This window comes from Taeniopygia guttata, chromosome 3, assembly GCF_048771995.1.
Source record: "Taeniopygia guttata chromosome 3, bTaeGut7.mat, whole genome shotgun sequence".
NCBI lineage: Eukaryota > Metazoa > Chordata > Aves > Passeriformes > Estrildidae > Taeniopygia > Taeniopygia guttata.
The window spans coordinates 97,724,792-97,750,589 of NC_133027.1; the positions used below are offsets into that span (position 1 = coordinate 97,724,792).

At 42.0% G+C, this 25,798-nt stretch overlaps 1 long non-coding RNA gene across 1 annotated transcript; it reads left to right on the forward strand.

Annotated features, from left to right (window-relative positions):
- Nucleotides 1-7: 7 nt before the first annotated feature.
- Nucleotides 8-24,531, forward strand: LOC115494495 (uncharacterized). The gene is made up of 5 exons (XR_012055283.1): nucleotides 8-129; nucleotides 1,337-1,665; nucleotides 12,544-12,664; nucleotides 23,729-23,983; nucleotides 24,382-24,531. It is a non-coding gene; the product is annotated as an uncharacterized lncRNA (long non-coding RNA).
- Nucleotides 24,532-25,798: the final 1,267 nt, after the last annotated feature.

The window sequence follows — 25,798 nt, forward strand, 5'->3', positions numbered from 1 at the left end:
AGGCGCTCCCCGCCCGGTGACGGCCGGGCTGAGGGTGAGAGGTTCGAGTCCCGCCGCCGGCGGAGCGCCCGCCCGCCCGGGGCCGGTTCCTGCGGGGCTCTGCCAGGCCAGGCACGGGCTGTGCCCGCGGTAACCTCACGTCCTGAGGCCACGGGGGACGCTGGGGAGGTGGGTGGGCCAGCGGGGGGAGCCCGGGGGTCCGGCGGGAGGGCAGGGCCCGGCCCGGGCCGTGCGCCTGAGGGGATCGGCTCGCTCCCAGCCGGGGCGGCTCCCGGTGTGCCCGGGCTGTGGGGCGGCTCCCGGTGTGCCCGGGCTGTGGGGCGGTGTGCCCGGGCTGTGGGGCGGCTCCCGGTGTGCCCGGGCTGTGGGGCGGCTCCCGGTGTGCCCGGGCTGGCAGGGGCCGCGGGAAGCTGGAGGTTGGTCCGTGTGGAACAAAAGGATGTGTGGCAGCCCCTTGCTGCCTCCTCTGCTCTGCCTTGCTGAGGCATTGCTAAAGTAAAGCTGCTCTCTGGGGAAGAGGCTGAATGGCATAGATAAAATTATGAAATGTTGGGGAACTCTGCTTTTCCATCGTGTGTATGTGTGTAAAGCTTTTATATAAAGCTGACTTAAAAATTGCTGTCAAAAAGGAAATGAGGAAGGAAAAAAAAAGATCTGAGATTTCTTCTGTTATGTTTTAAAATCCCATTGCCTGCAATGATTTTTGTGCCTGTATAGAACAAAGCTTGTAGCCAGACACAGAACTGAGCTCTGCTCATGTCACAGGGCTTGTGCAACTGCTGCAGTGACAATAAGCACTGTAATTTGCAGTCTCTATTCTCCATTTCACAGGGATTCACTGAAAACCCGAAAGATCCTGATGATGATTCATAGCTCCAAGTTTTACTGAACAACTTGAAACTCACCAGTGTGGCCAAACAAATAAACTAAAAGGTTTAGGGCAGATCTGCATTTGAGGGGACAAATTATGCAGGCTGTTGCAGTCTCCATTAACAACATGGGGAAATACTATAGCTGTAGGCTTTTTTTTTTTGCCACAAAAGGCACAATACATGCAAGAGAGAATGAAGAAATGTGGCATAGAAATTAAAGGGTGGATGAGTGGTAAGGGGAGAAAAACTAGAATTAAATTCCCTGAGTCAGTAAAGCAGAAAATAATTGTGATTATGGGGATCTACTCTGAAAACGTCTACAGTGATTAGACTGACAAACTTCATAAATTGTGACTTTGTGGGTGTTATGTGGTCTAAACAATTCTGGTAAAGGGCTTTGCACCACTGAGTAGAGGCTATGGAAGGTAGAAAAATTTAAGGATTTTTTCTTTCTTTCTTTCCAGACCTGCTCACAAGGTTTAGGTGTTGATGTGTCACAGAACCCAGCTTCAGAATTACAAGAGTTGTCTATTGTAAATGCAGGCAAACCCGGTGGGAAGAAATGATGATGTCTGACTCAGTTCAGAAGGCTGAATTATTTCTTTATTGTAACTATGCTACAATACATTAATATACTATATAAAGGAAGATACTAAAACTACATACCTGCTTTCTCTACCATATCTAACTAATAACTTTTGACCCTGTTCTTGAGAGTCTAGACACAGGTGGTCTGGATTGGCCATCAGGCTCAAACAATTCTCACCAGAATCCAATCAAGCAATCACCCCAGGTAAACAATTCTCCAAACACATTCCACATGAGAAAATCAAGGAGTAGAAATAGAAATTGTTTTCTCTTTCTTTCTCTCTGTGGAGCTCTGAAAAATCCTGAGAGAGATAGAAATGTCCCTGTGACAGTTGTCTTTCAGAGATGCTGAGAATCAAGAGATTATCAGGTGATAGATATATGGACATAGCCTAAAGCAATCATCCCAAACAGAATGCTTCTCTACTCTCCTTGGGTTTGGGTAGCTACTTATAACAGCAGAGTAGGAATTGCATTTGGTAATGTTGAACAGACATGTAGGGGATGTAAACATGTGGAGAGCACATACCCTGTAACACACATTTTGCAGAACTATTGTTCACCAAATTTGGGTCCAGGTTTCCAAGTGGGACACGGGTGCATCTTCTGAAAGAGCCTCAGTTTTGGGCTGTCCAGTCATAAGCACTTTAGAGAGGATTTTAGTTTTGACTCAAATGTTCAGGATCTTTTGTGTGTTCTTTGACACAGAAGTGGTTCAGGAGCTTGCCAATGCCCAGTCATTAGCCCTGCAGTTGAGCTAATGCAACAGAGCAAGATCAGAAAACAAACCCATTGTAGCATTTTTTTCCCCCATAACAGATGATTTCCATGATCCATTTTAGGATGCAGCTTCTAAAACAGTTCTGTAGGCACAATTTTGGAGGTGACGAACTGCAGCAGCCAGGGCAAAGAACAGAGAGAGGGATTTCATAACTGGCCTTGCCTCTGAGGAAAATGGGATGTGTCACAATGACAGTTCTGTACAGCCTGGTACACAACTCTGCATAGCCTGTTCCTGGCTGCAGATCTTAAGGATTTTGTCATCACTGCCACCACCACCTATGGCCCCACGCTGTGCTGCCACAGCTGTTTGTGACTCTGTACTGGGGATCAAACTGATGCTGGGATTAAAAGCAGCACCGTTTTTAGTAACACTTTTTTTACGGAGATGAATTTGGTTTTCTAGTTTAATGTGTGGCCTTATGTACTATTGTGCTGCCACAGCTGTTGAAAATGTACCTTGTTTGGTGGCAAGACAGAATCTGGGAATTCCTACTGGTTTTGCTGGATTGCCACCAAAAATGAAGGGCTGTATATGAAACCACCCCCGCCCCCAGTTCCCCTGAAAGCAGGGCCAGTTGCTGAACTCTCCACAATTAAGAAGAGAAGCTATTTCTGAGCCCCAGGGAATGTCTGATACCTGTAGTTAGTGCACTGCTGCGCTCTGTTGTTCTCCTTTTGCCTGGAGAACAGAACATTTTCTTGACATGTTTGGAAAGTAAGTCAGACCACTGCAGCTATTCAGCTGTAAGTTGTATTTGATGTATGTCCAAAACTGTATTTTTCAAGTGAGTTCCAGTGAGTGCAGTAATAGTAGCAATCTTTCAATGGGCTTTTTGTTTAGTGAAATAAAATGAACAGTTGTTTATCACTGCGTGGAGTGCTTGGTATGCAGCCAATAATAATTTAGTAGTTAGTAAGAATTCTACTAAAACATAAATACTTATCTTGCTTTCTTTTCTTGAGTTTCTGCTTTCTGCCATGCAAGAAATCATTCCAACGGTCTTAACGGCCCATTCCATCACTTGCAAATGAAATCTGGAATGCTATTAAACCTCATTTACCCTTTCCTCAGTCTTTCTCTGTATATCCTTGCTGTATTCCCTAGACCACCTTAGATAACGTCTTTTTTTGCTTGGATTTAAGGCCATAAAAAGCTATGAAGCAATAATGTAAGTACTTGTGTGATGAAGACTTTTCATGTGGGTTTTCCTCAGGCCTTTTCCCCTCATCCAGCCTGTATGTACATGATTAATTATCTCTCTTTGATCAAGCTCCTACATGCGTTGCCGCTGCAAGTTCTGCTTCGTAAAGTTCTGTTCAGGCACCTGGATTGTACTTGGTGATTCCTTTAGGTATTTTATCTAGTGTCTTACTTTGCATTAATGACAAACTGAAATGAAATGGTAGAGAAAGCATTGCATTAGATCTTAAAATATCATCCGTGGAGATCTTACAACTCCTGCAAAGTTCATGGAAGTGCAGCTGCTTAGCATCACTCAGGGTCAGACATTTGGTTTCCTGTTCTTCATGTTAACGCTTTTATTCTATCTAAAGCAGGTGCCATATTCATCTTTGGGGGTTTTTTTGTTGTTTTTTTTTTTTTTTTTTTTTTGTTGTTGTTTTTTGTTTTTTGGTTTTTTTTTTGCAAAACTATGTTTCTCTCCTGGATAAGGAATTCAGATAAGAGTATTAAATTAATGAAAATAGTTATCTGTCACCATGACATACTACTGGTGGGTAAAACAAGCTGGTCTTCCCAGCTAAAAGAAGCTTTGTATGGAACACTGTGCTTTATCATGCTAAATTGTGGATTAGATGGGAGACAGTGGGACTAACTGATTTCAGTTATGCTGCACTAAATTCAGAGTAATTCCATTTATTTCATTTGATTTTTTTTTTTTTTAATCTGTAACAGTATAATTAAGAGCAGACTTTGGTGCCAGGATGCTAATCCTGTTCTTGGACCGGGAGCAACATAAAGTCAGCGCACTAATTCAGGTCTGAGAGAGTGCTAATGAGGAGTTAGTTACAAGGCAATTATTACTGCCAAGAATGCTTAATGCTTAAAGGAGATACAGTTGTTTCTTTCAAAGTAGCTTCAACCCAGCCCTTAGCAAAGTTAAGGAGAATCCCAGGCATTGTGATTATACATTCCATTCTTGTGTGTGTATGGTCTAAACCAGCCTGGGATTTGTACTGATGCAGACTGTAATCACACGGGGCTATTTTTTCCTTTGAAAGTGCATTTATGTGCACAGGGATGCAGATAAATCTCGAATACACTGAGATCCGAGGTCTTGACTTCTCACTGGCTTCTGAGTCTCTCTGCCCATGAGAACCGAGCCTGCAGTGAGAAGCACTTTGTGCTCCTGGATGGGTTATAACACGCCAGTCTGAGCCACAGGTTTCAGTCCACAGCTCCTGAAGGAGCACAAAGCACGCGGCTCCTTTTTAGGGTTTTTATATTTTATGCAGCTTGGCTGAAGGTTTTGCCAGGTTGAGCCATACGCAGTTAATTACATCAACGCCAGTTTTCTATTATTTTGGACACAAGCATCTTAGAGTGATTCAGGCTCATATTGTCCTAACAGGATAATTAAATATTGATGTCACTTTGTTGTTAAAAGACATTTCGTGGCAGTTGAGGCTGTATGTGGGCAGCAGGATTCCAGGGCCCTGTCCTGGTGCCTGTGACAGCCGAGTCACAGCTTCAGGGCAGTGTAAAACCTGGATGCCTGTCACTATGCTCATTCCTTTTCCCCAGTGTCCCTGCTTCTGTGAAAGGAGCACACTCCAAACATGGCCCTGATCAGGACACACCGTGGTCTACACTTGCCAGACACTTGAGCAATGACCTTGCCCAAGGCAGCATTGTTTCCTAATTTGCTTTAACATCAGAAAAGACAATGTCATTTAATATGGTCTAATATCACTTTGTTAGGGAGTGTATGTGTGTGGATGGCAACAGCCATTACTCTGGCAAGAGAGTCACCCATGCCTATGGCCATGTTCTATCCTGAACAGAAACTGCCCTTTCATTTTTGGACACTGTTCTGACAGTGTTCTTGTTCAGCTGCTCAGTTTTGATAGCTGGAAAGATTCATCCCTTCCTGTTAAGTGGTCACTTCAGTTCCTTCAGCATAACAAGGTATTCAAATGGATGTGCTGTCATGCAGGAGACATATGTCAGAGAGCAGCCTCTCTGCTGTCACCACACTGGCTGTTGAGATTTGAGAATGAAATAGCAGTCCTCGTGATGGCCTTCAGGGAAAAGAGGAGCACATCTGGTAGCCAGCTCATGAACCAGCATCTGAAGCACTCTGGAAGCAGACAGACACTCTTAGCATTAACTGCTCATAGATTTTGTATCACCATTACGTGAAGTTTCTGAGCCTGCTTAAGATGGGCTTAGATCATCTGCTGGCACATGCTGCAAGCACATTGATTTCTTACATTTATCTTTAAGCAGCAAAGCTTTTTTATTTGATAGGCATGACTTAAGGCTGGTTTACCTGTGCTGTTCATGCTGCCGGTGGCTGACGTAATTCAGTACAAAGCACCAGAAGAGGCAAGAGAGATTAGATGCTTACAGTGATACCTTCCCAAATCCTCTGGAGCTGTGTAACTGCAGCTGGGGTGGAAGGGCTTTCAGAATTTTTTAACTTAAGTTGACTCTAACTCTGAGCTACATGTCTGAGCCTGGATCAGATGGAAATTGCCTCCTCCTCAGTTCAGCCTACAGAAAGGGAGCAGCTGTAATGCTAAGGCCTGAACTTTCATGGCAGGTGAGCCCTGCCAAGTTCTTGCTCAAGTGAGAGTAACAGGCTTCCCCTTCCCCCTGTGCTGTAGTGAGAGCAGCAACCTGCAGCTGGTGGGAAATAGTAGCTTTCACTGTTTGCAAAGAACATTCATGCCTGTCCCTGAATCTGCACGGCCTCATTTGAGTGGACTCTTGATTTAGCTGTGGCAGTACAAGAGCTGGTAGTCCCTGCTCCTTGTTCATTGCCTTTTGCTGAGAATTAATACCCTCTCAGGACCTGTGTTTGCTGAAATGCATGTGTAAGTACCCCTCAACCCACTTCAATCAAACTGGGCTAGCAAAAACCTCCTACTTAATCCATTTAAGTCTGGCCCAGGTTGACCAAAGTAGCTGAGGGGGTGTCCACACGAGCCTATTCTGCAGGCAGATCTCAAGAGGTGGTAATTTCCACAAGAAGTAGGATGGGCTGAGCAGGGGGAGTGGATCTGAATCAGCAGCTTCTCCCATCCCCTGGGCTGCAGGCAGAGGAGCACTCCAGCCAGCACATGGACCTGCTGGGCAGCCTGGCTGGCACAGCTCGGGAAGCTGCAGCAGAAGAGCTGTTTCCCCATATACCCTTTCCCAGATTTACAGCAGCAGCAGAACTTTGTGCCGAGCAGCTGTGGCCAAGAATGCACAGCAGAGTAAAGACCCTGCAAACTCCTCAAGCTCCCCCTGCAAACTCCTCCAGCTCCGTTGTTCAAGTCTTTGTCCTTGGTCAAACTGGTGAGGGTGGAGGTCCAACTTATGGTCAAATTAGCATCAAAATGGATGCTTGACATTTGTGTGGCCAGTTCCTGGAACAACTGCAAGCACACACATTCCTTGGATGTCTGCAGTATGGCAGCTTCTTCTAAGAGGTGTCTGATCTAGAGCTCCTGTAGTACTGGGCTCACAGACCCACATAAAGCATACACAAGAGCTGGGATCAGTGCTGGGAAGGGCTTCCTTACTTCCAACATGCTGCTGCTGTTAAGACCCTTGTCATGGAGGTTGTTAGGATTTACCTGTCATTTTAGTTGGCTTGGGTCTGCAGAGGAGTTTTAACCTCAGATCTCTAAGGTTAGTGTTTTCAAAAGATTTGGATTAGATTAAAAATATGAAAGGAGACCTAGGTGGTGTTTAGGCGTGGGGGCAGGGAGAATATCTGCATAAATTCCATGCCATGACTGTAATTGCATGTTGAAGGGACAGCTCCTAACAACATTTACAATGTGGCCTAACCGTTGCATTCGTGCTGAGGTGTTTTTCTCTCTCCATTAGCAACTTTTACTGATGTCATTTTTTTAAATGAGTAGTAAGTCAAAGGTTGAAGTGATCTTCCTCCTTCAGGAATTACTGACCAAGTTCCCCTTTCTTTTATATGAGGCAGAAGTATGGAGGTCACACAGATACCAGAAGCACTTATGCAAGGGATGTGAATGAGGAGGAAACACTCACTGCTCTCACTGTTTTAGGGTCTGAAGAATGACGACAAGCCTTCAGGCAATTCCCAGCCTGCTACTGATCCTCTTGCTTTGTCTCGGTGCCTCCTACCCGCTCCTGGCTGGGAGGGACAGGAACTGGGAATGGTAGCTGCATGCTTTCTGATGCATCTCTGGCCAGATCTGTCTGTGTAAAAGATTCTGTCAATCTGTGTCCCCTTTATGCAGCACAAAGAGATGAGGCAGGGCAGTGCAGTTGCTCATACATATTTCAAATATTTTCCTTTTTTTCCTTAAGGTTGTTTTCACTTTTAGTTTAAAACAGGGTAAAACTGTCTGCCCTAAAGCAAGCTCCTCTTCCATATAGTTTATTTTTGTTGATTTAAAAACAAGAATCATGAGAAAGATTTGCCAGTGTAGCATTTGCTATGCAACATTTACACGCAGCTGCTTTGAACTTAATTCCCAGCAGAAGTGAAAGGATTTTGAGGCTTCCAGATCTTAGCAGACTACTGTTTTTTTTTTCAGACAGAAATCTGTATCATATGTACTTCTCTAGAGATCACTCCCAGCCAGCTAGGACTGTACTATCCTTTTTCTACCCCACTGAGACATATTACCAGCTTTTGGGAGGTGATCCTTCTGGACCTAGAAAGTTAATTAGTTTTGCTTGCAAATGTCTGCCACTGAAGTGAATGATTACTTTTTGGAGGGAAGGAAAATTCTTGTCTCTAGAGTTGAAAACAGCAAAATCCTGCAAATTTGTATATATTTTGGTGCTTATTTATCTTCTGTGGAGCAACACTCTTCTCCATATGTGGGGGAAATTTTTCAACTGTTCTGTTTCAGTTCTGGAATTGTAGGTTAAATGGTAAATCTAATCTTACATAACAAGAATATGATCAGGAGTATTTGAAGGCCATTTGCAAATCAAATGCTGGTAATTTCAGGTAAGATAGTCTTGCCCTACTTTCCTCTAGCCTGGCCAGTTTCACAGAAGCTGAGAATCCATTGACTCTGATAGACTTTTTTTTAAGGAAATGAAACCATGATCTAATCCAGGGCCAGAGCAGTAAACAAGTGGTTTGCTGTTTGGACATGTAAGGCAACTAACTCAATTAAGGGAATGCAGGTTGCCTTAAGGTGAGGTGAGGATGTCTCCTGTGTCCACTCAGGAGCCTCCTCACTCCTTGGTGGCAATGACAACTTCTGTGAGTGGATGCTTTTCTCCCTAGGAGCAGCATAAGTTTGATGTTCCATAAATCTTATTAGGTATTCTACTCATTCTTCAGAGAAGTATCATGAGGGTTAATTATTTCTCTGCTCTGACTCAGACAGTGATTTTGTGCCAGAGGATTCTGGCAGTAAATATAATCCTAGTGATACCCTCAGTGAGGAAAGCATTGTTAGCGGTGTTGATGAGGAAGCGCTAATGGAAGCTGAACCAGAGCCTGATATAGAAACTGAGAGACCTAAGGCAAACAAAGGAAAGAGGTTGGAAACCTGGCTGTTTTCAGCCTTCCACAGTAGACCTGACAAAAAATAATTATTTGTCTTCTTGCACCTCCCCATCCAAACTCAGGCTGCAGAGTGGCTCTCCTGGGGCTGAGCTGTGCTAGAGGGAGGGAGGAGCTGTGCTGCTCAAGTCCTGGTGCCTGGCATTCCCTAGGGAAGATGTGCAGCAAGGAGCAGGTTTCAAACAGAGTGTTTCCTCTGTAAAACTGGGTTGCCAGATGGGGGCTGAGGGCCTCGCTCTGCCCAGGCTCCAGCAAGGCATTGCTCCAGAGCCAGTTGGCACCGTGAATTATAAATACATTGGCCATGTTACTCTATTTAGGACCAATGCTCTGGAGTTAGATGAATACATGAATAAAACATATTTTCCATGCTGCTTTTCCCTCTCTCTCAGTATTTTATAAACTTGTGATAAAAACTGGGGATATTTACCTGCTTGTACCTGTGCTGAGGAGGGCAGAAGGGCTCCTTGCACCAGCCTAACACAACTTAGTCCTTTAAGATTTTCCCTTGTCCCAAAGAGATTATTTTCCTCTCCTGGTCTCGTGTGGTTTCCAAGGCCCAGTTTAAACACATACAATGACATAGGATAGATAGCTATTTTCCATACATGGCCTTGTATGGTTGTTCAGCAGGAAACATTCATTGCTTTAAGACAGCACTGAAAGGGGTTCTGTTCTGCTGTGCAAAAGAGAAGCATGCAGGATTATCTTGGGTCACATCTTTCTTCTATTAGTCAAACGGTGAAACCAGACATTGAGTTAAGTCTGTGACCTTACCCTGTGCTTCCTGACAATCTCACAGCTTTCAGTTGTCCCTAGTTTATATGCAGGATTCTTCAGTCCCCCTGGCAATCTGTATTCTTTCTCAAGCTTTTTCCTGGTATCTTGGGCCCTTAAGAGATCACAGCATTGCCTTGGTTTCTATGTGGCCACTCCAATAATTCACTGTCTAAGTCTGGATCCCTCTGCTGAACAGCTTAGATTCATGGTCTTCTCTGGCATTTCTTGATGCTATTTAACCTATACAGTGTTCTTTCCACTTGCATCCTTCCTGGATGCTTCCAGAAGCAGTACAGCAGGCTCCAACATTTCCTGACACTGCGGCCCCTTATAGCAACCAGCAACTTACACATTTGTCATTCAGCTCACAATCTGCTTCGCTGTTTCTGGCACCTTACGGTTGCTCTCTCATTCCCTAACATGCTATAGCCTTCTTCAGGCTTAGCAGCTGCTCCAAGAAGGTTCCTAAGGCTGAGGAGCTTTTTGCTGAAAGCATTTTCCAGATTCTCCCTTATGCTCTCTAGCAATGATCTTTTTTCTATTTTGTGGTATGATGTATTTTCCTTGGCATATTTTTAATTGTTCTTCATTTGGCTTTATTGGTCTCTGATGTCCAGCATCATGTGTTATTCACCATAAAACAAGGACATTCTGAATTTGTTATTTCAAACATCCTTGTAGCTCTACCCAGCAACTGTAGCCCTTCTAGATGTGATTGCATTCAGTAACATTCCTTCCTGTTCGCTGACTCTCTTGTGTCCCCAGCAGTTCTCAACCTTCTCTGGTTTTCCTCACCATCCTGAGGCTTGCATCTCACACCATTGCAAGGCCTTCTCAGACAACTCTGCCATGAGGATGTGTCCTCTGGTTTTCTGTATCACCCAGGGATGTTTCTTGACATACGAATCTTATTCAGCTTCCCTTACGTCCCACAGCACTACACAGGCTTTTCCTGCATCCTCAGCAACTTCCATGGTACTCTGATGTCCCCTGGCTGTTATCTGGCTCTTTTTGATCTTTCCCAGCTGAATCGCAGCATGCTCTTAATATCCTTCAATATATCCTCTATGATCTTCACAGACACCTCTGGCTTGCTAATGGTTATTTCCACTCAAAACAGTTTCACTCATCTACAAGCATTTGCAATCATACAGCCAGAAAGGGCTTTCTGGTAAAGTAGTAGTTCAAGCATTCCTTTAGTTTCTCTGACAACATTTTCTTCAGGAAAATACATAGCTGTCCTAACAAATTTTGGGAACAGGAGATTGTCACTGCATTTGTAGAAATGTGCAGGAGCAGTCTGAGGCTCTTTTACTAAAGGACTAAAATAAGGTGAGGATTATACTATGGTGAGCTTGCCCTGTGTGTAAAGACCCTGCAGCTAATAAAACAGGGAGCACTCTTGAAAATTTGATCCATAGCTTCCATAAAGAGAAGCGGTGCTTTTGCTTCTCTTTGATAAAATCCATATCACTGCTCAGTGCAAATTCACCTGGTAATATTAGCAATGTGCTTGAAATATTTGGGTTCTGTGGAAGATTAAACTGTTGCTATTCTTACATTAGACATCTTTACTCATAATGACTAATAAGAAAATCCTGGGTTGGACATGAGGAAGCAATTTTTACTTGCTTGCTTGCAGGTCCCAAAACCTGCTTGATGTTTAAAGTTTTCAAACAGAAAAAAGAAACAGATGCTGAAGTTTATGAGGCTGTAGAATTTGGTTTATTCTTGTATCACCTCTTGAAAATAAACAAGCATGAAGTAATACAGATTACATTGTTCATTAGCTATTTATGTTTCGCCATCATCAATCATCTGGTATAATATAAGCCAACAGCATCCATTCTACATGGATACCATTATAGAGTGAACATTTCTCCTTCATAAAAATTCCAGTGCTCAAGTATGTTTGTATACTTTCACTCTTTCCTTGTCCCCAGTGCTTTTATTGCAGTAAGAATCCTAAAATATGTTTGTTCCTGTTGTCTTGTGCAAACATGTCCTGCACCTAATCCTGGTTTCCATTTACAAAAATTATAGAAAAACCCATGTGATATAAATCATACAGTAGTGCCTTCCAGTTTTATTTAGTTCCTTAGTCAACTATGCTTTTAGTTATCCCCAGCACTAGATGCCATGTTTAATAGTACAAGGGCTACATGCTTATGTGCTTACTTTATTTCCTTTACTGCCCAAGTTCTAAAGCAGTCAACAGCACTTTAAATATGGATTTATGACTGCTCACTTACCCCTGAACTGCAGGGGAGGGAGGAAAAAAATGTTACTGAGTACAATGGGGTCAATTTCTTTTTGCATGAAAGGGCTGTTTAGCAGAGGGGGAGGAAGGTGAACCTGGTGCCAGCTGTTTTTGCACTGGCCAAGTCCTGCCATCAAAACTGCACAGAGGCTGTGCTAACTTAACTCTGCAGCAGGGTCAGTTAAAGCTCCAGATGTACACTTCTACAGACCCCTGCTCCTTCCCTTCTTCTTTGCTTGCTTCTGGGACAAGTGCAGAAACCATCTCAGCTGGCTGGACACTGTAACATGAAGGCTGTGATGGTTGTGACTTCTCTGGAGAACCTAATTCAGCAAGTGATCTAAGTTCACTCATGGCCTCACTGGGTATAAATTGTATTTTTTAACGCGAAAGCCGAGCTGGACCTGGCAGCTTTTAAAACTTGTAGATTTGGAAGGAAAAGAAAACAAAAATATATTGAATATAGTCTATATTACTTTTTCATCTGATGGATGCTTCTTTTATTATTTTTCCTTGGTAGGAATTTCTGTGGTGTGAAGGATTTCCCTGTGGGTGCACAGCGGGCATGAAGGGTCCTCTGGAGCTAATTTGGTCGAATCCATTCCAAGTGAGGCTGCTCTCTGATGATCCCCCGCTGAGAGGTGGGCCATGGTGAAAGTAAAACCTTCAAGTTTAGATTAGGAAAGCATTTCTTAAGCTTCATGTGAGCACAGATTGACCTCTCCTGAATCATTTGTCTTCCCAAGATTTTTCTGAGTGCAGCAGTTCTGCCCAGAATAGGGAACAGCTTAAAATTCTGCTGATAGCAACAACTCAAATTCCTCCAAGGTGAAGGAGTGAAAATTGATCAGAGTTTACTTGTTTGATGTGTGAAGATCCTTTTCTTTGCCTTGGAAGAACTGCACTGTAGTAAGGAGTTACATGAGCTTGCATTAGTACTTGCAGCCAGTTCTCATGCCCATATCCTGCAGGAAATGAGCAGTGTCTAGTAAGGAGATCAATTACAATTCTTTATTTTGTTTTTTTTTTTTACTATGTATCTCTTTTCCTTTCTGAAATTTGCCTAACCTGATGGTTCACGCTTCTTAGTTAAGAAGGAAAATATTTTTTCTCTCTTAACGTTTTAGACTCCTGGTGATTCTATATGAATCCTTTTCATTGGAAAGGATACCTTGAACTGTCTTTGGCCTAGCACTGGATAAATATAAGAAAGGGAGAACTGCTGGATTGAGCAGAGGCGTTGCAAGATTGTTTTCTACTGCTTTTGCTTTGTAATTTGCCTCCTGGTTGGTGTAGCAGCATTACCTCTAGCAGCACTTGCTCTGTCTTTAGCCTCTGTATTGATATTTCTCCCAATAAGTGAGGAATCTATTTTTGTGAGCATCTTGTGACAACCAGCTCAAGTGACATAAGCCACTGAGCAGCTATTGAGCAAATCCAGGCTAGATTCAGAATAGGAAATTAGAGGGTGAAGTCTCCACATCCAAATAGCAACAACAGATTCATCTGGACCGAATTTTTGTCCTTCAGCTTCTGCTTGGTGTGACAACTGCCCACTTAAAATAGCATTGAAATGAGAAAGAAAGTAAGCTGTCAGTACTTTCAGTCCTGCTGCAGAAGGTGTTGGTTCACCCCTAATCATAATGCACAGCCTCTCCAAAATACACATCCCATCAGTTCCCAGGATCTGCAATGTTATAAAGCAGCTTGCAAAAGAAAAGGAAGAATAACTTTTCCAAAGGCAGCTAGAGAGGGAAGTCTGAGAGAGCTCTGGATATAATTACCTGAGCTGGAGTCCAGCCAGGAGAATGCTGAGCTAAGCAACAGTAAAGTCCTGACTCTGCACAAGGGATCCAGACAAATTTAAAAGAAACTGCAATAACAGAAGTGGGATTTGAGCATCTGGGAAGACGTTTGAGAAAGTGAATGAATACAAACAAAGGCCTCTAGAGAGTCTGATAGGAAACAAAAGGAGCAAAATGAAATACAGTGTTTAATGGTAATATATGTGGCACTGACTGTCTTACACTCAGGGCTACCTGATAAAACTTTTTCTTCTGCATGATCTGAGATCTAACTTTTCTGAGTTCATTTCCCTCTCTGTACAAGTCAGACTACATGAACGTGGATGGAAATGAGACACTCTTGTGTTCTTAAATGTGATGAATAAGAACTGAGTCAGACCTGACAAATATGTTAAATTTTTAACCAAGTACCAGGTTAATTAGCCACCATTAGTGGAAAGTTTGTACAGGAAGAAGGATTTCTCTCTGTTGGGCTGCTCCCCAGCTAAGGAGGTCTGGTCTCTGGCTAGTTTAATCCCCAATTTTCTCAAAGGATAGTTATTCTTACACTTAGCCACTGTTTCTCGACAGAACTGGTATCATTTCAATTTTCCTTCACTTTTTCCTCTTATATAAACTTTCCTCTTCTACAATGTCTTCACAGTTCCCCTATCAGCAAACCACTATAGCTGACAGAAGGATGATAAGGGTCTGCTGTTAACTGCCTTTCATTTTAAGATCCTATTCTTGGGATGATTTGTTTTGTATTTGTTGGGAGCTCGAAGCATACCCAGGCAGCTACCATTGCTCAGACCATGCCCAAAGCTTTTTGGCCCTTCCAAACTGTTCTCATTCAGGCACTCCAAATGGTTTATAAGGTTTGTTAAAGAGATGTGGTTTAAAAATGAATGCAAATGCAAAACTGGAGAGCTGATGGATGTGAGCAGGGAAGGTGGTCCAGAAGGCAAGGGTAAAAAAAAATGAAAAATAATAAAAATTCAAAAAGGATGAGCTGGAGGGAAGGTAGAACATGAGGAAATCCAAGTGGGGTAGTGTTTGGAATCTGAAACTGTGCATTCTTCCCACTGGTAGGTTTTTCCTTACTTTCCCTAAGCTGTTCCTTTTTTCACATTTTTTTTCCCCCTGGCTCATTTATTTTATGCCAAGAGGCTTATTTGTCTTTCCTGGCTTATTTGTAGTGCATCTGGATTTAGGCATCCTGATAAATCAGTTCCTCTGAAGACTGTGATCCAAAAATGAATGTTGAGTTGGCTTTTGAGCTAATTTAAACTGATATACTTCTGATGAAGTGAGGTTTAGCCATGCAAAATTCCACTGCTTGAGCAAATGCATAAACAATGAACATTATTCCCCTTCAGTGTGTCAGAAAAAAATACTGTCTATTCCTTCTCAAATGATTATTTTACATTTGAGACACGTATCTATAAATGTCTGTATTTTGCAGTTTTGAAAATCTAAGCATGAAAATGTATTAAGACATTCCACATGCTTCAAGAAATTGTCTTCTACTGAGCACATTATTTTTGAGAAGAGCTAAACCTTTTATTAGTTTTATCTGCCTGAATATGTTGGCTTAATTGTGTATTTTATTTGCTCTATAATATCATATGTGCTTACTGTGCTTCAGCAGACAAACATAAGCTGGGGTCAGAGTGCAAGCTCAGACAATAATCTGCAATTTCCAATATCCTGCAGGATTTGGGATTTCATTAATAATTTTTGATTTTATTTTATTATTAAACACAGAATGAGAGCACCATGGAACTGATTCCTCTTAGTCACTGTACTTATATGACTGGCTTGGAATTGAAAAAATATATTTTAGTGACAACTTTGCTTCTGATCTTAGGGAAAGCACTGATGGGAATTAGTTGGCTGTAATATACACATAATTAGAATTCAAATTTTAATCTTGCTGCCTTTGAAAGAGAAACAGAATCAGTAACAATCTAAAATCATGTCCCTTGCTACTTTTCACTTCAGTCAGAGGAAACCTGATTCCCACTGATGCCAAGGAGATTACTCCATGTTGAGAGATGAGCTCTGGTGAATTTTACTGCAGCAGCTACAGAAGTGGCTGCCTTGGCTTCCCACCTGCTGCTTAGCTGGAGGTCATTGCCACCCAGGCAAGCCTGGGTGTAGAGAGCTGTCACACCTCAGTTTGCTCATGGAAAACCTGATTGCGTACTTATATTTACTTTAGCTGGATTTTTGACTGGGTTTGCACTGATGTCTCTGCAGGGGTGGAAGCAAAGACTTCCTGCTGCATCAGGTGGAAGCCTTCTTCAGAAGGACAGGTTAGCTGAGGGTGGCAGCTCTTGACTGAACCACAGCAATGCTCATCTGGCAGAATCAGATCATGGTGTACATCAGCTGTGTGTCAACAACAATTAGACAAAAAAGGGTTAGAGATTTCAATGACAAAATAAACAAAAATGTACCTGTATGGAAATAAGAGAAAGGCAAAATGCTTTAAGGTCCAAACAAGATACATATGGTGAGTAAAATGATATCTTCCTTTTCCAGCAGATATTTTTGTTGTCATACACATGAAGACCAAGTGCCACCACACCAGTGGTTCTTAGTCCTTTGGTTATCTCTGAAAACATGAACATTACACTTGGAATGAAAGTGCAAGAACACTGTGGCCTCCACTGGATCTACCACCTGCCATTAGAGAAAAGAGCTACCAGCAGCTTTCAGCATCCAGGCATGCCAGCACTAACTAACTGTTCTTGTTCTGTAGACCTACTGCAGACATGTTTGGACATCTAACTTCCTAATTAATTATTCACCTAAGTCCTGACCAGAAGCAAAACACATTTGTCCAGCAAACTGTGCAATCACTCTGGGAACTGCTGAGCTCCTGCCTTTTTGGTGTGCTGTTGAAAATCAAATTATATAGCTTGAGAAACAGAACTGTAATTAGGGTCAGTAGAAAACTGAGGGTAGGATAATATTGTGGATTCTGCAATTTTTTGTCATGTTGCTCCAAAATATGCCAGAAACCAGAAGTTTTATTGCTTGACAGTGCATTAACACTGTCAGTGAAACATCCTCTGCTTCCTGATGTGGAACTGGCCCTTCTGTGAATCTGTTGCCATGGTTGGCCTCAATTTACGATAATTCACAACTGTGCTCCTCCTGGAGTTGATGGCAAATCTCTTGTTAACTCCTGTAGGAGCTGGACAGGTCTAGGCAGGGAAAATAGGGAAGGATAAGGAAGATGATAGAGCAGAGCTGAGGAGAAAAGAAAGCAGGTTATGGTGTGTCATTGTAATCTCCCCAGTTATCACTGCCTCTCATACTGATACCACCAGGAGGCTTTTTCACGGATTAAAATTACGCTACAACTAAAAGTTAATCAGTTCTTATTTTCCTGTTCTCCATCACACTCAGAAAATCTCTGCTCTAGGCTACTGCTGCTTCTGCCTCTGGGCTCTTAAGCTCCTCCCTTTTCTCCTTAGATTTTCTTTTCCTAACCCCTCATCCTTCCTGCACATCTTTATTACAGCTGTTTCCAGATCTTGCCTCTTGGGGGGCTCCATTCTCTCCACTTGCACCATTCCAACTCCCAAAATAATCAGCTGTGGGCAGGCCAGTGACTGACTGATGTGTCATTGCTGGCCCTTTCAGCCAGGAGAATACACCTCTTGAGATTATTCCTTCAGGATGTCAGCAAATTCAGGCAAACGTTACAAGACTGATATCATAATTGGAAGGCTGCCTAGGATTAGTTTTTATAGGAAAAAAAAATCTAAAAAAATAGATGTTTTAACTCTTGTGACTATAGTGGTGGTCTGAAGATGTAATACAGGTTCAAATAATTATTAATATAATACAAGATACAGGCTCAAGCTTCATTCCTTCACAGGAGAGGGAAATAAAAATGAAGGGGGAAAAAAAAAAGAGCTAATTGTGGAAAAGAAGCACAGAAACAGAAGAGGTGGAAAGGAAAAGAGTGATGAAAAATTATAGAATGCTTTCATTTTTTGTTGAAAAAAGTGTGAAAAAAATATAAAAGCCCAAGAAGCAAAGAAAAAAAATAAAAGGAAGAAGAGTAGGAAGAACAGCGAGATAAGCTGGGGGCTGGTTGAATTCTATTTGAGCACTGCAGTGAAAAGTTCCAGCTATGGAATTACAGTCCAGATTCTTTAGATTGTGAAGTAGTCTATGAACAGACTGGATCTCTGACTTAGGGACTACCACTACCCAAACACTTCCCAGGAATAAAAGGCTGAAGTAACTGTGGAGCACCGCAGGACTTGGAGGAACCTCTGCATGAGGTGGAAGAAATAGACTGGATACAAATGGAAGTGCTCAGAGCACATGAGCAATGGGTGAGCTCCAATTGTTGTATTCCTGCACTTCCTGCTTTCTGACAGCAGTGACATTACAAGTTCCCTTCACACTGTGTGTGTGTGTGCATATATATACACAAACACATGCATATTGAAGAATTTCTTAGCTTTTTAAGGAAGGAAAGTTGATTTCCTTTCACATGTTACTACTTTCAGTTCCATTTGTTTCTTTGGAAGGAATTCCAGATCCACAGATTGAAGCAGAGGTTCATGGACAACTCTTACTGTGCAGCAGTGTATCATCCCTGTGCAGGCTGCAAGGAGAGAAGGTAGCCATTTTTATCTCAGTAGGAAAAATAGAAAAATATGCAAGTCAGAAATTTTGGGTTCTATTCCACATTCTGGGAGAAACCCATCTAGGCACATCTCTTAAAACAACTCTGAAGTGTTCAATTCCTAGTTACTCTTATTTTTCCTTCTTACACTCCCAACTTAGCCCTTTTACCCTTACATCTCCTTGTCACCATCCCTGTTTCTTAGTCTCCTTTCAGCTTCAGGTTTTAGTCCCCACCGTGGCCATATTCCAGCTGCCAGGAGCTCCTTCTTCTAGACCTCATCCTAGTCTCTGTTGCTTCCAAGCTCTGTGGTACTCCAGGTACTTCAAATATCTTGTCACAGGGCTGCCCCACCTGCATTTCCACCCTGCTCTCTGTCACAGCACACAAGTTTAATCCAAGCCTGCCCATTCTTTACTGAATGACTGGAAAGCAATTGGCAGAGGTTTGGTCTGAGAGGCTTCTGATAGGAACAGTAAAAGTTGCCTCCTTGATATCAGCATTTGTGATCTGTCCCTCCTTCAGGGTAAGGATGGCCTAGGATTGCTACAGGATATCCTTCATTTTTGCTTGTGTTACTTGGGCTAGATTTATTCCAAAGTATTGAGATGAGTTGGATACTCTGCAGTGTAACTTTCAGCTATCATCATTAGTACTTGCTAATGTTGGAATACTGTAATTCAGCAAGAAAACAGTGAATTAAATTGAGAGTGTAAAAACCTCAGCTATGGGAAGCCTTATCTTTATTATCCATAATGTCCCAACCTCCTTTACAAAATAGCTACATCTGCTTTGAAAATTGCAACTGATGGCCTCAGTTCACATTAAACACATCTACAGGCTCTCAGACTTCCTGGGATGGGGAAATTATCACCATGAAGGCAGAAATGGAGAAGCAGAGGCATCACAGGGTGGTTTCAGAGTGCCACAGGGGACAGGAGGGAAAAATAGATCCCACATTAACTTCAATTCCTGTTGTATCCTAAATATTATAATTCTCTCCCCATGGTGTCAGTGGATTCAAGGAATTCACAGTGACTGAAGCACAGTGAGTGCCCTCCAGGTGTGCCAGGAAAGGCAGGAATCAGTGAAGCGGTCTTGTGCTGTATGCCAGAGAGACACAAGCAGTTCTTTTCCCAAAGAAGTTAATTATCTAGGAAGCTGTTTGCTGTTGTATCATTTATGCCAACAGTTAATTCATGACAGGGCCCAACCTACTCAAAAATACTTATGACTTGCAGGATCATGGCTTGAGAAATGATGTTAAAATTTAAAGAATTACAGTTTTTTTGCTAACTCTACCATGCCAGCTTATTTATCATTTAGCACATGATCATGGCTGTCACTGATTTACATATGAAACATGAGAGGTTTTTCTCCTCTAATCCTGATGTCCCAAGGCTATGCATGTGTACATAAACCATATGTAAAAGAGATGAGCTCTGTTTTCCAAGTGTGAGAAGGAAATTGCTCTACTGTGAGACATACACACGTCATCCCTTTGCCTTTGTTCCCAAACATGGTAAAGAGCAATAAAGCTGTTTGTGGATTATAATGTGACGTTGAGGAAGAACGCACAGTTCCCATTTTCTTCTGCCTGTATGTATATAACAATGTCAGTGTGGGCATCCAAAGAATTAATGGTTATGAAATGCTGCTCAGCAGCAATGTATAAAAGGTAAATGACACACAGCAAAGGAATCTCCCTTCAAATCACATAGCACATGAAACCATTTTGGTCTGTGACAACTACACCACTAGATTTTTTCCATGTTTATCCAAAGTAGCTTAGTAAGCATAACATGCATGCCATTCACTAAGACTGTGCACCAAAATACAGAGTATGATGACCCCAAGTAATGTCTCCAGTGCGTGTAAGCTCATCAGAAAGGAGGACTGGCTGCTGCTACCTCTGTAAAGTATCTATTTCAATTAATTTTTGTCAGAGAAGGGACAAAAATAGCTCTCATTCTACTACATCTATTCAACTGTTACTTTGGTGGAATCACACCTGTGTAAATTTCTTAGAGGTGGGAGTTGTGCACATGTTCTGTGAGCTAATGAGACTTCAGAAAAGGTTGTCAAGAATGGCACAAGACATGTCTATTCTTTTTTATTCAGAATGAACCCATTTATCTTTCTCTTTGCTAAAAAGGGCAATTTGAGGGTTTTTCTGGTGGCTGAAAAAAGTAATGCTAGATGCAGGCTTCCTTCTGTCCCATATGTCTTAAGTGTACAAAGCTTTTTTTAGAGAATTTTTTCTTTTTTTTTCTTTCAGGGCAAACCAGTTCTTACTAAAAATAATTGTTATGAGATCAGATAAAATGGGAGGAATGTTGTTGGCAGATCCTGATGCCATATTTACAAAAAAAAAAAAAAAAAAATATATATAAAAAGGGCTAAATCAGCCTAATCCAGGCCTGTAATACAAGCAGAGAGCTGAAGAACCTTCCCTGTTCCCCAGGGCTGTGGTTGACAGCTCAAGAGCTATTTTAGTGGCTGTGGTCAGAGGATGCAAAGTGCCGGGACAGTCATCTCCACCAGTGTGGGAATCCAGGGCTTCCCTCTGGCTGCCCTGGCAGGTCTGGGACCCTGGCAGGGGTCAGGAACCCCCTGTACAGAGCCCCGAGAGACACTGTCTGTGATCTCTGTCCATGGAGAGGAGCTTTCAATCTTACAGGATGAATTACAAGCTTTGAGTATTTGATAAGAGTAATAATTAAGTGTGGCACGGGTGCAAAAGTAAAATTTTAGGTTTGTAGATTAGGGGTTCAGATGGGACAAGATGGAGGAATTGGGTGTGTCTTATCCTTTTCCTCCTTCTTCATGCCCTCCATGTTTCACTGTAGTGTTGGCATTTTTCTATTGGTTTAGGCTAGGGACACACTGTTTAATGTAGGTGACAGATATTGGCACATTATTGTAAATATAGCACACGTAGTTTCTGGTATATAATGTTTGTACCATCCCACTGAGGGGCAGAGCCCCACACGCTGCCCTGCAGGACAGACCTGCGGCAGGGCAGCAGAACATGTTAGAAATAAGCAAGAATAAACAACCTTGAAACCAGCACAGATGAATTGTGGCTTCTTCTTTGGCAACGGGGCAGAAAGACAGAGACTTTCTAGAATCTTGGAATCATCAATACCCACAGATTCCGACACACCAGTCTGCCGAAACCCCTGGGAATGCCCCACAGAGCCACTCACAGCCCTGTGATGGGGCTTTTGGAAAGGCACAAGGACAAGCTCTGTGCCCAGCTGGGGGCCTGCAAACACTAAGCACAACTGCATCTCTTAGATTGGTCACACCTTCCTAGATATGCATCTGTTTAATAACAAACATTCAGGTCTAGCTGGGACAGAGCTGGAAATACAGCAAGGACTGGCTACCTGGTGGTGATCATCCCTCCAGCAGGTCTTGAGATCACACCCAGTATGAAAGTAAAACTTGGATGGCTTTTTGGTGTTACTGTGCTCTTGGCTTTGAACTTCACACTTCTGTCTCCTCTTCCTTCACACTAACGTCTTCTCTCAAGCCTTTAGTACTGAGCAGTGCCAGACCCCTGCTAATTTCTGGTGTTGTGCATAATTTTCCATCTTTTTAGCCCATTTTTGAGGTAGACAGCAAGCCCTCGAGGTGGGGACTTGCGTCATCTATTAAAAAAATCCACTCGGTAATTATTTATGATTCGTTTATTGCAGCATTTGTGTATAATTTTAATAACAGATATGGACCACAAATGTTGAGCAGACAAAAAGATTCATGTTGTCAGGCAGACTGAAAGGGATTTTGCAGACTACACGTGTTGTCAAATACCTCAATCAGTGGACAAATTTACTGCACATCTAAATTCAAATCAAGCCAGGGCAAACCAGTTCCCTTTTCTGTGAATTGGTTAGCCACAGTTACTTGAACTGCATCAAACAAGCTGACATGGAACTGTTTGGCCTGGTTTTACATGTAGCTGTCTTTACTCTTTGTTTAAGAGTAAAAGTGAAAGGTCTTTTTTCTTCAAATAAAGCATTTCCTTGTAAAGAATTAATTGACTGAATGTGTTAAAAAAGTGCCCCTCAAACAGGTGAATTTTATTTTTGAACTAGAAGAATGCCAGGATCCAGTTGTTCATTTATAATTCAGCACTAAGCTAAAGAAACAAGGGCAGAAAATGCATAGCTGTAAATCATGCTTGCAGCCACAGAACAATATAATGCCGAGCAGCCATTTTAGGTTTTTGGTTGCTTTATACCCTTTCTACATAATGAAGCCTGTTAAATGAATCCTTATGGGAATTGTTCCCAAGGTTTGTGTTTTGTATATGAAATTCCAAGTACAAGAGTTTAATTTTGTGAGATAAATTATTCTGTAAAAATTTGTTCAAGGTACTCTTTTTTTGGAAAGGCTACTTGCTTTCTAGATATAACAACAGCTTTATCCTTTTTAATAAAATGCAAACCCAATATGTCTGGAAAAAATATTTCAATGGAATTATTTCTGTCAGAGGGAATAAAGGTGGCAACTGCAAATCCTAGTGTATTTTACTCATAAGAATTCCTAGATAGTCTATAGCTAAATACATGGACCAGATCTTCCTTTCTCTTCTATTATGGAAATCTCAGAAAGAAATAAAGTGTTGCTGTTTCACTTTAGTCTTCAAAGTGAAGCCCTAACAATGGATGGAGTAGAGGCTCCACTCAGTAAATGTGTGTAATTCTAGCCCACTTTTTTACCTTAATGCTTTTTTTGATGAAATTATCACACTCTCTCTTCCAAAAATTTGCTTGTGGATAGATGTATTATTTTTCTCAGTGGGAAATAATCCAGGTGTCCAATCAGCCCAAAGGTTGTGCACTCATAATTTCTATTTAAGTCAATTAGAACAGTGCAGATGTCTCTTCTATTTGATGATTTGCTTCCAGAGAAAGACTGGAGAATTAATTAAAATACACAATCTAATTGAACGGAAAATCATAAAATTTTGTTTCTAGGAAACAATTTGTGAGTACAGGGGATCTAAAGTTGTGCATTATATCTAAGTAGAGAACATATCATCTCAAGCCACTCCACCAAAGTTTGAGTCTGAGGTCAGTTTTCAGACTGCGAGTCTAATTTAGTTTCAGAATGGAGCTTAAGGTTCCCAACATCCAGAGACCTGGGTGGGGGCACAGGGGGGCAAACATGTGATTTTGGTTCCAGTTAATTTCAGATTTATTTCTGTTTAGCAGATCAGTTTTCTCTTTCTAAAAGTGTTTTCGTTTTGGCAGACTCCTCAAATGAAAGGCTTATTTCAAGATGTTTCCTGTTGAGTAGCTGATGCTGCTGCTGCTGAGAGGTAAAGGGAGACATACACAGTGCTGAAGGGAACGTATGGAAATGTCATGGCAATGACAGGCACGAGGCCAAAGGCTGCCATTGTCTTTCCTTCCATCCCAGAGGAGCTAAGCAGGAGTGCAGAGGGAGAACATGCTACATGGCATTAGCAGATCCATCCCTCCAGCCTTTTGGGTGCTGCCAGCCAGGTATTCTGAACATGGACTATGATTTGTGTTTCACATGGTCATAGCTTCCAACCCTTCCCTTTTCTTGCACAAAGATTCCCAGTAAGCTTTGCAAATGCGTGGGAATTCTTCATCATTTATTTCCACTGTGCTAAAGACACTAGAAACCAGCAAAACAGAATTCTGCACAATACTCCCATTTGGACAAACCCATTGTAAAGTGAAATAGCAGCAAAGAATCTGCCTTTTGTCAGCAATCTTGGCATTTTGATAGATTATGGAAGATCACAGTTTCCAACCAGGCATTTCTGTGTTTCCCTACTAATGACCTCCCTTTTTGCAATTACTCCATAGTATCTATACCCATCTGTCACAGCCATAATAATGAATTTAACATTAAACAAAATTTTTCTTTACAGAATAAAGGAGAAGAGACAATGAAGATAAAATCTTGGATGCTTAAGACGAATTTTTTAAATTGCTTTATGGATTAACAGGATTGTCTCTGCTGTTACGTTTAAGTCCCCTGAATACACTTGGACAAGCCTTTTCCTGGTTCTTACAACCAGCCGGAACTCCTTGGTACAGTTGCTGTAAGAATGCAGTAGCTGGAGAGAAATCATTAAACAAGTGAGGTCAGCATCTCAGGAGAGTCTGTCTGCAGAACTTTGTAGGTAAAACATCAGCTATGGAAAATTTTCAGCTTTTGAGGAAAACCTGTAGTGAAGGACTAAGCAAAGGTACACACAGCAGGATATAGGAAGAGAAAATGTTTTTGACTGCTTGGGAGCCCTCACAGAAACCAATAAGATGTCCAAAAGGTCTAAGAATTTGAGGGAGAAATGCTTGTGAAGCTGAGCAATTTTGTGAATTGCAGCTGGCTTCACAGAATCCTTAGATGAGGAACAAAAAATGCAAGGCAGTTTCTTGTGTTCTAATTTAATGTTATTAATTAATGCATTTTGAACCACTTTTTTTGGTGCAAAGGGATCCTAATTATAGTGTAAAATTCAGATGTAATTGATGTAAAAGATCTTAATGTAAATGAAAAGATGAGCTGCTGGTTTTGAAACTGAAGGGAAGAAGAAATGCCCTGTTGTAAGGTCACAGTTTATGTGGGTCGAAGTCTCAGCCGATTTATGTTAAAGGTTAACTCACACAGAGAGAACATGCTCAGGTACTTGTGTAGCAGATGAACCAGCACTGCTGTCCTGGGTGAGGCTATAATGCAGTGATAACAAGGGTAACTTGCTTATTTCTGTGACTTAAAGAATTCATTCCAAAAATTGCATGAAAATGCTACAAATTAAGAGCTTCGTAGAGAAAGCTCATGGATTTAGCTGTGCTCAAGAAGGACTCCTGTGTCCAAGACCTTCCTGCAGCCTTTACCAGGCTGATCTTACCAAAAAAATTAACAACTTTGGGCTTTCCTCAGTGATCTGAATGTAAGTGGAGGCAGGAGCACCTCTTTCTTAGTTAACATATGAATGCAACCAGAATTTGTTTATTAGGGTGAAATTTCCTACATCTCTGTACAAGTCACAGGCCAGGATTCCAAAGCGATGCTTTTAGTCCCATTTTGTTCAGCTTCGAAGGCATCACTTCTTGTGGTATGCTTTGACCTAACATCATCTGATTCATGCATGAAATCCCCCTGTAGTTCCCTGGGCTAGTTCATCTTCTGAGCTTTACCAGCTCCTCTCCCTTCCTAAGCAAAGCCTGGAAAGGGAGAGGGGTCCCTTCCAGCCTGCTCTGAGTTACCACAAGTGTGGTCAGCCCCAAAGGACCATTATGAGGCAGGAATCCCTGTGCTTTGGTGGGACAGGAGGAGCATAT